At 43.1% G+C, this 13,101-nt stretch overlaps 1 long non-coding RNA gene across 1 annotated transcript; it reads left to right on the forward strand.

The window, feature by feature from the left end:
- Window positions 1-1,286: 1,286 nt before the first annotated feature.
- On the forward strand, window positions 1,287-11,647 carry LOC133239943 (uncharacterized). Its single transcript, XR_009734044.1, has 3 exons — window positions 1,287-1,394; window positions 1,608-1,727; window positions 2,331-11,647. It is a non-coding gene; the product is annotated as an uncharacterized LOC133239943 (long non-coding RNA).
- The last annotated feature ends 1,454 nt before the right edge of the window (window positions 11,648-13,101 follow it).

The following is a 13,101-nucleotide window of genomic DNA, read 5'->3' on the forward strand; positions in this document are numbered from 1 at the left end:
AAGGAAGATAGTGGCTAGTTTAGGGAGACAGCAGCACAGCTCAGGAAAGGCTACTACTTAAATTCGAATGCTGTACTAAAAGGTTTACCCAGGAAATAGGATGTCTGGAGCTTCCTTCAAAGGAACTGATGGAGGAGGATGTGGGCGTGGCGCTTCGTGTGAGTGGGCGTGGCACTTCGTGTGAGTGGGCGGGGCACTTTAGATTAAACAAGGCTAACTGTGAGTTAATTGTTAAAATTGGGTATGGTCCATGGAGGCTCATTATATTAGCCTGCCTACTTTTGTATATGCTTGACATTTTTCGTAACAAAGGATTTCTTTATGCTAGGTAGCCCTGATCTGTCCTGGAATCCCTCAGCCACCCCTGGCATGGGCATTTACTCCCTGGCCATCATTTTCTCTATGGCCATGCCTGCTGATGCATTTTCTTGGATAACCCTTCCCCTCTGTCTCCCACTTCTTCACCTCTCTCTTCCCTTCCATGACCAACTGAAACCCTGTCTTCCCCACCTAAGGGGAACTCTAAAATATGAATAATAATTATCCTATTCTGTGCAAAGCAAGCGGTTTAATTTTTCTGTGCTGGGACCTCCCATCCACTGAAAGCACCTACTCTTTTGTAACAAAACATAGCCTTTCATATTGTTTTTCTGAGCAGAGGCTGTTCTAATCTCTTGAAGAATTCTGCCTTCCTCCTAGTCCATCTGGATCCTATCACCAGCTTAAAAAAAATAGTATTTTTATTATTATTATTTTGGCCACGCCATGCTACAGGGGAGATCTTAGTTCCCCAAACAGGGATAAAACCTGCACCCTCTGCAGTGGAAGCAGAGTCTTAACTACTGGACCAGCAGGGAAGTCCTTTGCTGCTGGCTTTTATAATCACTGTATTTCTCCCATCAGAGCACTCAAATTTGTTTAACCTCAAAGTAAAAGTCATGAATGGTAAATATTTCCCATGATTCCAGCAGAGGGAATTTAGTCTCTGTGTAGAACTTCCATCAGGAGAGGTTCAGCTATGAGACTTGACTCTTGGTTTGTCTCTGGTTGAATGGGGCAGGAGAAGGGAAACTCCAGTAATCTAAAACTCCTATTTTCTCCGTAGTCATCTTCCTTTGAAATTCTTTAACTCATTTTACCAGAACTTCTGGCAAGTAACATGTTGACTCATGATATTTTGTCACTTCCTTCCTCTGGCTCACCGCCAGTGAGATGCTAATGGGTTGTCAAATGACCAATAGGCGAGACGGGACAAAAGCAACGTCCCTCTATAAAAACTCGCTTACCTGAACATTAACAATCAGAGACTTGATTACCTGAGCATTAACAATCAGACTGGCTGAGACAAACTGAGACAGAGTTAAGCTGGATGAAGAGATGGCTCCTCCCTTGCAGTATGAAATCATTCTTTCCCTATTTGCTTTGGAGCTTGGGTTCTGCAGAGTCCATCTGTGCGGATGAAAGATGTAGGGTCAGGAATGACCTATACATCTCAGGGGTCTTTTCAGCCATGGTGGGAAAATATTGAAGGGAACTTGAGTGAGGGGAGGGCAGCTGAATATGGCTTTTAGGGAAATAGCTACTCTCTCTCTCTACTTCTCTTCAAGGGCCAGAGGTCAGGCTGACAGTCTGAACCTGTCAAGGAGGGGGAAGAATGCCATTCTAGGAAAATAAGGCAAGTTGACGGTGAACTACCCAGAGAGCTATAATTATGGGACTCCTGTCTGGTAAGTCTGTGGGGGAAGTGAGGTGTGCCATGAGTTGGAGAAGGGTGGGGAGGATGGACTCTCCTAAATTTTACAGGCCATAGAACTAGAGTTGCTGGATAAATTATGGGATACCAATTAAATTTGAATTTCAGATGAACAACAAATGCATTTTTAGTATAAGCATAGCCCGAATATTGCATGGGACACCCATATACTAAAATAAAAATGATATTCACTATTTGTCAGAAACCCAAAAATAAAAATGCATTTTTATTTGCTTGAGATCTTGTGTAGTAGCCCAGTCATTTTGATCTCATTTTGCTCCATTGATGTAGCAAGTGGTCATGGTGTATTTGTCCAGTGAAGCAAGCATGATGATTATCCCTTAGTAGTGCCTCATCTTGGCCTACTTTCACTGGAAAAGTCACCTGTTTTTTCCCTTTGGGAATGTTGTGAAAACAATGATTGTGCGATGAAAATAACTCCCATCTGAAGGTCCTTCATTACGGTGTACAGGCTTCTTGGAAAGATCCTGCCTTTGAGGGTTCAGAAATCATTACTTAACTCTTTCTTTTGATGCCTTTTTAAATTTTATTTTTTACTATGAAAAATTCTAAACAGATGGTAAAGAAGAAAGAACAATAAACCTCCATGTTCACCCAGCCTCAACAGTCATCAACTCATAATCTACACTGCCTCATCTATAGCCCACATATTCTGTCCATCCCAGCCCTGCTAATTTGAAGTAAATTCTAGAGAGCTGAAGCTTTATTGCTTTATTTATACCTTTCTGTTCCTCACTGTGCCTTTTCTTTCCCAGGAATGGAATTGTATGGATAGCGCTTCCTCCAAATCTGCTAAACATTGCTCCATGTTTTCATAGTTCTATAGCTGTTAACCTTCCCAATATCAAATTGCTAAATCTATTCTTTCTAGCTTCCCTTGCCCCATGGCCCATACATGGGACTTGAAAACCCCACCTGGCGTAAGACTTTGGCTGGGACTTGGGTTATGGGAGGATTCAGGAGGGGTGGTAGGTATGCATCATTGGCCCACTCTGCAGTGTCACTCTGGGAGCTGATCTGAGAACAATTGCTCCAGCTTTTGCAAAGAGTCTGAATACTCTAATATACCTAAGTACATCCTTCCCTCATAAACTGGCTAGAGAGGATTACATTGACCTTAACTTGCTACCTTGACTGACGCAACCTTCCAAGAGGCAAGAGAGGAGAGGCACACAAAGCATTTAAGTCTCCTAGAAGGAAAATGTGATGGTTCCTGCGAGTTTAACAATGTACTGATCTCTTCAGGCTTTTGGGGCTGCCTAGAGCAGAGTTCCAAAGAATAGCAAGCAGAGATAAGAAAGCCTTCCTCAGCGATCAATGTAAACAAATAGAGGAAACAACACAATGGGAAAGACTAGAGATCTCTTCAAGAAAATTAGAGATACCAAGGAACATTTCATGCAAAGATGGGCTCGATAAAGGACAGAAATGGTATGGACCTAACAGAAGCACAAGATATTAAGAAGAGATGTCAAGAATACACAGAAGAACTGTACAAAAAAGATCTTCACGACCCAGATAATCAGGATGGTGTGATCACTCACCTAGAGCCAAACATCTTGGAATGTGAAGTCAAGTGGGCCTTAGAAAGCATCACTATGAACAAAGCTAGTGGAGGTGATGGAATTCCAGTTGAGCTATTTCAAATCCTGGAAGACGATGCTGTGAAAGTGCTGCACTCAATATGCCAGCAAATCTGGAAAACTCAGCAGTGGCCACAGCACTGGAAAACGTCAATTTTCATTTCAATCCCAAAGAAAGGCAATGCCAAAGAAAGCTCAAACTACCGCACAATTGCACTCATCTCACACGCTAGTAAAGTAATGCTCAAAATTCTCCAAGCCAGGCTTCAGCAATACGTGAACCATGAACTTCGAGATGTTCAAGCTGGTTTTAGAAAAGGCAGAGGAACCAGAGATCAAATTGCCAACATCTGCTGGATCATGGAAAAAGCAAGAGAGTTCCAGAAAAACATCTATTTCTGCTTTATTGACTATGCCAAAGCCTTTGACTGTGGATCACAATAAACTGTGGAAAATTCTGGAAGAGATGGGAATACCAGACCACCTGACCTGCCTCTTGAGAAACCTGTATACAGGTCAGAAAGCAACAGTTAGAACTGGACATGGAACAACAGACTGGTTCCAAGTAGGAAAAGGAGTACGTCAAAGCTGTATATTGTCACCATGCTTATTTAACTTCTATGCAGAGTACATCATGAGAAACGCTGGACTGGAAGGAACACAAGCTGGAATCAAGATTGCTGGGAGAAATATCAATAACCTCAGACATGCAGATGACACCACCCTTATGGCAGAAAGGGAAGAGGAACTAAAAAGCCTCTTGATGAAAGTGAAAGTGGAGAGTGAAAAAGTTGGCTTAAAGCTCAACATTCAGAAAACGAAGATCATGGCATCTGGTCCCATCACTTCATGGGAAATAGCTGGGGAAACAGTGGAAACAGTGTCAGACTTTATTTTGGGGGGCTCCAAAATCACTGCAGATGGTGATTGCAGCCATGAAATTAAAAGATGCTTACTCCTTGGAAGGAAAGTTATGACCAACCTAGATAAAATATTCAAAATCAGAGACATTACTTTTCCAACAAAGGTCCATCTAGTCAAGGCTATGGTTTTTCCAGTGGTCATGTATGGGTGTGAAAGTTGGACTGTGAAGAAAGCTGAGCACTGAAGAACTGATGCTTTTGAACTGTGGTGTTGGGGAAGACTCTTGAGAGTCCCTTGGACTGCTCCATTCTTAAGGAGATCAGTCCTGGGTGTTCTTTGGAAGGACTGATGCTAAAGCTGAAACTCCAACACTTTGGCCACCTCATGTGAAGAGTTGACTCATTGGAAAAGACCCTGATGCTGGGAAGGATTGGGGGCAGGAGGAGAAGGGGATGACAGAGGATGAGATGGCTGGATGGCATCACCGACTCGATGGACAAGAATTTGGGTGAACTCTGGGAGTTAGTGATGGACAGGGAGGCCTGGCGTGCTGGAATTCATGGGGTCACAAAGAGTTGGACACGACTGAGCGACTGAACTGAATTGAACTAAATTGAGAGCAGAGGTGCTCGGAGCTTGGCCCCCAAACAGCAGCAACACGATTACTTAAAGACTTGTGAATTCAAATGCTTGGGTCTACTCTCAAGACCTAGTGATTCCCTAGGAGAATGAGGAGTGGGTGTTGGTGGAATCCAGAAATCTGTGTTTTCACAAGCTCTAGATGATTTAAATCTGGGGTCAGCCAGGGCAGCATGTGGACCAAATCCCACCCACCACCTGTTTTCGTGAATAAAGTTTTATTGGAACACAGTCAGAATCACCTATGTATTGTCTCTACTTTTGTGCTACAATGACAGGCTTAAGGCCATATGGCCCATGAAGCTTAAAATACTTGTAACCTGACCCTTTACAGAGAAAATTTCCTGACCTATGATTTCGAATGATGCTAAATGTTGAGTCAATAAAAGTTAGAGGGAGTCCTCTCTGTCCTGGAAAGACCAGACATTGAGCTCACTTTCTTATAACCCTCAAACTTCTTATAAGCCACACATTTTCAAATACTAGGTTTCCAAGTAAGAGGGAAAGAGCCATATTTATACACTGCTAGTGTGGTAACTTTCCTGGGAAATGTGTTTATAGTATACATCAGAGGAGTTAAAACCAAAGCAATCTTTTTGACTCACCAGTTCCACTTTCAGTAATTTATTCTAAGAAAATAAAACAGGATGTGCTCGATGACCAAGCAACAAGTACTGTATATCACAAAGAAAAATTGAAAGCAGCCTTAATGTCCTACATAATCAATGTGATTGAGTAATCTGTGGTGTATACATATTGCAGATACTAGGTGGTCATGTAAAATGAGGCTGTAAAACTATACTTGTTGATGTGGATACATACTTATAGTGTTGACAGAACAACTTCAAAGCATCATTTTTTTATTACCATTTTTTTTTCTGGAACATACTTATTGTTTTTAATACCTATCTATATACCTACATTATAATCTATAAGGGCACATATAAAAATTCTCAAAATGGTGAATGCTGGATAGTAGGATTTTACATACTTTTTATGCCTTTCTTGTTTCATCTTTATTTAAAAATTTTCTTCACACATATTTGTGTGTGCATGTTAATGGCACAGAGGCACAAGGCATACACACACGCACACATCTCAGTTCAGAGAAGTAACACAACATTTAAATGGATATGTTTGGACACTGCCCTCTGTCCCAGTTGACATAAATGCCCTCACCATGCAGCCTGATGGGAGCAGCAGGTCCCATAAGTGTACACCTTGCTCTACTGTTGTAGAGCAGTAAAGGGGAAGACGCTGGAGGACTCATTGCACCTCCCTCATTTCCTGGCCCAGATGACCAAGCATCTCGGTGCGCCTGGGGCTGAGAGGTCTCTCAGGGTGTGAGACTTTCAGCAGTAAACTGCGGAAGTCCCAGGCAAGCTGGGGCAAGTTGGCCATCCTGTTCCTGTCTGACTGGAGAAGAGTGCCTGGTGCTCATGCAAGTACGCAGAGCGCATCTTCTGACTCACTCCATGGGATGCGGTCTCTTGATAGTTTATTTAAGAAACTGTTGCTGGAGCACTGGCTCTCCTGGCTGGGAGAGACTGTGAGCTCAGCAGGATGGGGCCAGGACTCAGAAGAGGCTTTCTTCCTTTCTTCCTTAGCTGTATTATGCAGTGTGCAGGATTTTACTCCCCTGGCCAGGGATCAAACCCCTGTCCCTTGCAGTGGCAGCATGGACTCTTAAACCACTATAATGCCAGGGAAGGCCCAGAAGAGGCTGTCTGACAGCACAAGAAAGCAGAACCCATTTCAGGAGACTCCTCTTTTCTGACTGTATTAATCCACGCATGTGGTCTGTGCCTTGGGCCTCTGTGAGTAAAATGAAACCAAGTGTTATCTGAATAATTCAGGCCAGATTTCTCATTCAGTGACTTGGATGACTTTGAATTTCCCACTTCAGTCGTTATTAAAGATTGAACTAATGAATGTTGCTGAAGTTGCACTCATTGGATCCCATTAGCTCAATTGTGCCCATTCCATTAAAGCTGTCAACATCCTTTTTATGAAAGTGAAAGAGGAAAGGGATCAGGAATGGGGACCGGCAAACCCCTGCTGGTGTGGAAAGGAAACCTGACATGTGATGAAAGTGGAAGTTGGAGTAACTGCTGGATGATCAGCCTTGACTACCTCTCTCTGTGTGTTTTCCACGCACACATTTGAAGGTGGTGGGTGAGATGTTGCAGAGCGGGCCCAGTGCCAGTTCTGCAGATGGACGCTGTGGGCTCATCTTGCTGCCTGTCATCTGTTATTGGAAAGGAGCACACTTTTTGCACCAGCTGAGTCAGGGTATGTCCTCCTGGGTAATTTCATGGACTCTCATCACTCACATTCACATCATCCCTTGTGGATCTTAGGGTACTGGGGTGCTCTGTCGGTGATGTGAGTGGCTGAGCACCTCCACAAAACAGACTGAACCCATTCCCTGACCAGGTTCTTGGGGGATTCACAGCATTCCTGCTGTCTTCTCCTCTGAAGTGCAAGCCTACATTGTTTCCTGGCCCACAGGGTCAGCACGTGGAGTGGAACCCTTTCCTAACCGTATGCCATTTGGCAGGTTCCTTAATATCAGCACATCTCAGTTTCCTCAAATGTCTAATGCGAACTTCACCATTCCCACCCCATTCTCACTTTTTTCCTTGTCCTCCAAGTTTCCCTGACCGGTTGTTCCTTTGTTGCCTGAAAACCATAAGGAAGGAGAGTGAGATGGATCCAGGAGACTCAGAAGTGATTCTCATCTTCCAGCACTCACGTGGCCTCCAGCATGGAGCCTGGATCTTATTCCACAGAACTTCAGAGTCATTGGACAAAGGCTGAGGCAGGGGGTTGTAAAGCCTCTTCCGTGGACTGCTGGCGCTTTGCTGGCCCCCCAAGTGTTGTGACATTCACAGCGAGTATGTGTTTCCCTGTGAGAATGAAACTCAGGGGTCCCATTGGCTCTGGGTGGGGATGCTTGGTTCTACTTTAAGAGCCTAGGAAAGTTCTGATTTTTTTCTTCTTCTCTGAGTACTTATCTCAGTCTTCCTGAGAGCCCCCATCATTTATTGTTCTCCCCACCTCGTCTTCACTGGCAGCACAAAATGACAAGGTTCAGTGACTAAAGTAATCCCTTGGGTTTTTGCTGTTTATTTTACACCCCTAGGAAGAAGAAGGGGATTAGGCAGGAGAGGCCACTTAGCTTTGGGGTGAAGAAATAAGAGGTGTGGTGAGATGGGCTCAGGTGGATTTTGCTGGTGGGAATGCAAATAAGTTCCAGAGGAGGAGGACGTGAATATGAGCAGCAAGGCAGAGTCCCTGCAGTTACCCTGGAGAATGCCTCCTGACATGACTGATGGATGGAAAAGAGGGAGTGCTGCTTTCAGATGAAGGGTGACTGGCAGCAAGATGAGATCACAGCTTGCATTTTTTGTTTTTTTGAGTTGGCATATGTCTCACTCTGCATCACCTTTCCCATCTGTTCCACGTGTACGTGTGCAACACATAGACGTCCGTGTCCACTCAAGAGTGGGTAATAAAAATCACAATTGCAAGCAAACCTAATCCAAGGACCCAAGATACTTGCTTGACCCAATTACTCAGGAACTCAACTGCTCCATCCTCCTTTTATTTAGAGAGAGAGAAAAGGTAGAAGGTGGAGTAATGAGAGGACATGTGAGGTGATCGCAGGTGTACTTTGCTGATGGGAGGGGCATACCGATACCGTATATTAGAAAGAAATTTGCACAAATATAAACACCTTTAAAAGTCCTCATTCATTGGTCCAATAATGCTAGTTCTAGGAATCCAGCCAGAGGAACTATCCCATTGGTGATATAGAGTGGTATGTTAAGGATACTCACTGTAGCTTTATGTATTATAGTAAAATATTGAGAAAATACAGACATGATCAAGGATGGGAAATATCAAAACACGTTCAAGTACTTCTATATGATGGAATCAGACTTCCAGTGAAGGTGATGCTTTAGATGTATTTGTTTTCTAAGTTGAAAAGTAAGTGCTCTGTGACAACCTAGAGGGGTGGCATGGGATGGAAGGTGGGAGGGAGGTTCAAGAGGGAGGGACTTATGTGTTCCCATGGCTGATTCATATTGATATATGGCAGAAACCAACATAATATTGTAAAACAATTATCCTGCAGTTAAAAATAAGTTTAAAAAGAAACACAAGTAATACATGCATATTGTTTAAAGGTTTAAATAGTGCAAAAGAGCTGAAATAAGAAGGAGGTCTCTCAACTCATTGGAGAAGAAAATGGCAACCCATTCTAGTATTCTTGCCTGGGAAACCCCATGGCCTACAGTTCATGGGGCCACAAAGACTGGGACACAACTGAGTGACTGAGCTTGAATGCTTTCATCTCAGACTCATCCTCTGCAGATCAGTTATAGATTGTGCTTTAGGAAAGAAAGGGGTGAAATAAGAAAATGATTCCAGAGAGAACAAGAAGGTGGAGGAGTAGGTTGTTGTGGAGGACATCTCTCTCCACAGATACATCAGCAATACACCTTCAGACACAGAAGTGCATGCAGAACACCAGCTGAGAGTGGACAGGAGTGCCTGACCTGCAGAAAAGAACATGTAGACCCACGCAAAACTCGGTAGGGTGAAGGAGCTAGGGGGCAAAACAGCAGTGTGAGTGGGACTGGATCTGCCCTCGGCGGGCGGGGGAGCTGAAGCAGGGCTCCAGTCCCCACATCAGGGCAATTGTCTGAGTCAGAGGAGAAACATTTAAGGCTGAGAGTGAAATAGCTCATCTGTGGCAGCTTAAATGGAATGAGAATCTGACAGCCCTTGCCGCAGCCATACATACCCCAGACGATGCAGTGGCTGGGACCTGGAGTTTAGGGATTGTGAAGCAGTCCCTGGGTGAGGGCTGCTGCTGACTGCGGAGGGAAGAATTGAGGGGATGTGAAAGAGGAGATTGTGGTGGGAAATGCCTGTGAAGGAAAGCCAGGCAGCCATGGAAGCAAGACGATACTGCTGAGTCACGCATAGGGAGTGGGTCCATCACCATAGCCTCTCTCCCCCCACATGCCAGCATTGGCAGCGGAACAATAGAGAGGCTGGCCCAGCAAAGGCCTGGCGCACTGTCTACAGAGTTGGACCCCAGCCGGGGGCCCCTCTATGTGCCTGATGCACCGAACCACAGAGAAGGACCCCAGGCAAGGAAGCCTGCTAAGTGCCTGAACAGACAGAGTTATGGAGAAAGACTGGCCAAAGAGGCCTTCTGATCGCCAGCTACAAGAGGCTCAAAAAAAGATTCTAATAGGGCCATAACTCCTGCGGTGGAGGAAGTCCGTGTCCCTGCATACTTGGCACTGCCAGGGTCCCTGCAAGCCAAGTGCTGCACCACCTTCACGCTCAACTCTCACTGGGGCAGAGCTGCCACAGGCAAAAAAAAAAAAAAATGTCTTGCGCCTCTTCACGCAGGGTTGCTTTGGCAGTGTCTGACTCTTTGCGACCCTGTGGACTGTGACCTGCTAGGCTTCTCTGTCTTCTCCAGGTGAGAATACTGGAGCGTATTGGCCAATACTGGTTGTCATACCCTTCTAGAGCATATTTCCTGCTGCCCTAGCCCTGCCAACTCCCCTGAGTACCTGGTGCTGCTAGAACCCCTGCCACCCAAGCAGCTGCACCACCTCCACACCTGGCCCTCACTGGGGCAAATCCAAGTCCTCCAGGGCAGCCTCAGGAGCAAACCCCAGTGGACGACCGATATGCAGAGGTGGAAATAAAACCACAGTTGAAACCCAGGGGCAGTGTGACTAAGGAAGAAGACCCAAAACCCTCCCACCAGCTGTGCAAGCTGCAGATTAAATCCACACAATCAACTAGGCAGACTCTGTGTCTATGGAATATATAAAAGGACAGTGAGAGCTCCCACAAAAGAAAACGCACTAGCTCTGATAGCTGCGGACATTGGAGGCAAGAACACGAAGGAGTAGGAGCAGATTAGAATCTGAGCTGCCCCCAAAGCAAGTCCAGAGACCAGCACAATGTTGGAGGGCATCCTAGGGAGCTGAAGTGAACTGTGACTCCCAGCGAGGGAAAGGACTCTGAAAGCAATGACTCAAGAAAAACATTTGTTATTCTTATGTTTTGACTTGTTCTGTAGATTCTTTTGGAATTTTTTTTTTCCTTTTTTCTCCCCGTTCTGTTGTAGTTGTCAATTTTATTGGCACTATGAGTCTAATTAAGCTTTTGAGCTCTTTGTTCTTTTTTTTCCTCAGTCACATTTTTTACTATTGTTATAAACCTCTACCTCTATGTTGGGCTTTTGCAGTTCTGGGGAGTTTTTTAAATTTGTTTTTAAAATTTTATAAACCTATTATTATTTTTTATACACTTATTCCTTTATTTGCTTTTCCTACTGTTCTTTTCCCCTTGCAGTTAATCTTTAATATATATATATATATCTTCTTTATCTACCTCTATTTAACTTTGCATAGCTATTCTTTCTTTTCTTTCTTTCCTTTTGTCTCAACATATTTGTTAGTTTTATTTTCATTGCTTTATTCCCCAATTGGCACCTTGCTTTAGTTTTGTTTTCCAATTTGTGCTTTAGTTAGTATTGTTCTGGTAGACATCATTTTTGGTTTCCTGTGTTCGCTGGGTCAATCTATTGTACTTTATTTTTGTTGGACTGTTTTGATTTTGCTTATGGGTGTACATTCAGTCACACTTCTTATTGTTGTTATAAACCATGCTGTCTCGGCATTGGGCCTTTGCAGTTCTGTGGAATTTTCCTTTTTATTCTTTTCTGTTTCTTCTTCCTTTTTTTTTCCATAATTTTAACTTTTAATTTTTTTAAACCTATTATATTTTTTCTACATTTATTCCTTTGTTTGCCTTTCCTACTGCTTTTTTGCCCTTGCAGTTAATCTTTAATGTATATAAATCTTCTTTATCCACTTCTATTTAACTTTGCATATCTATTTTTTTTCTTTCCTCTCAACATATTTGTTAGTTTTGTTTTCATTACTTTATTCCCTACTTGGCACACTTCTTTAGTTTTGTTTTCCAGTTTGTGCTTTAGTTAGTTTTGTTCTTAACAGGTAAATATAATTTTTTCTTTCCTTTGTTCTCTGGATCAATCAATTGTACTTTATTTCTGTTGGACTGTTTTAACTTTGCTCATGTGTGTATATGTATATGGGTATATTCTATTATTTTAATTATTATTTGCCTGATTTTGTAACTGTCATTTGTCTGGGGTTCATCTTTGGTTTCTTGTTTTTGGATATTTGTTTTAATCTCACTTAATGCCATAACAAACTATTTGTGGAATCTTCGTTTCTGACCATACATCAAGCCCTGAGCCTTGGAGTGTCATCTGCATATCTGAGGTTATTGATGTTTCTCCCGGCAATCTTTATTCCAGCTTGTGCTTCTTCCAGTCCAGTGTTTCTCATGATGTACTCTGCATAGAAGTTAAATAAGCAGGGTGACAATATACAGCTTTGACGTACTCCTTTTCCTACTTGGAACCAGTCTGCTGTTCCATGTCCAGTTCTAACTATTGCTTTCTGACCTGCATACAGGTTTCTCAAGAGGCAGGTCAGGTGGTCTGGTATTCCCATCTCTTTCAGAATTTTCCACAGTTTATTGTGATCCACACAGTCAAAGGCTTTGGCATAGTCAATAAAGCAGAAATGAATGTTTTTCTGGAACTCTCTTGCTTTTTCCATGATCCAGCAGATGTTGGCAATTTGATCTCTGGTTCCTCTGCCTTTTCTAAAACCAGCTTGAACAATATGGTTCATAGTTCATGTATTATTGAAGCCTGGTTTGGAGAATCTTGAGCATTACTTTGCTAGTGTGTGAGATGAGTGCAATTGTGCGGTAGTTTGAGCATTCTTTGGCATTGCCTTTCTTAGGGATATATATCAATAATTACTTTAAATGTAAATGGATTAAATGCTCCGACCAAAAGACACAAACTGGCTGAATAGATACAAAAACAAGACCCATATGTATGCTGTCTACAAGAAACCCACTTCAGACCTTAAGACAGATAGAGACTGAAAGTGAGAGGATGGAAAAATATATTCCGTGCAAATGGAAAGCAAAAGAAAGGTGGAGTAGCAATCCTCATATCAGACAAAATAGACCTTAAATAAAGAAGATTACAAGAGATAAGGAAGGACACTACATAATAATCAAGGATCAATCTAAGCGGAAGACATAATGATTGTAAATAACTATGCACCCAACATAGGAGCACCTCAATACATAAGA

Source organism: Bos javanicus, chromosome 27 (assembly GCF_032452875.1).
Source record: "Bos javanicus breed banteng chromosome 27, ARS-OSU_banteng_1.0, whole genome shotgun sequence".
Lineage (NCBI taxonomy): Eukaryota > Metazoa > Chordata > Mammalia > Artiodactyla > Bovidae > Bos > Bos javanicus.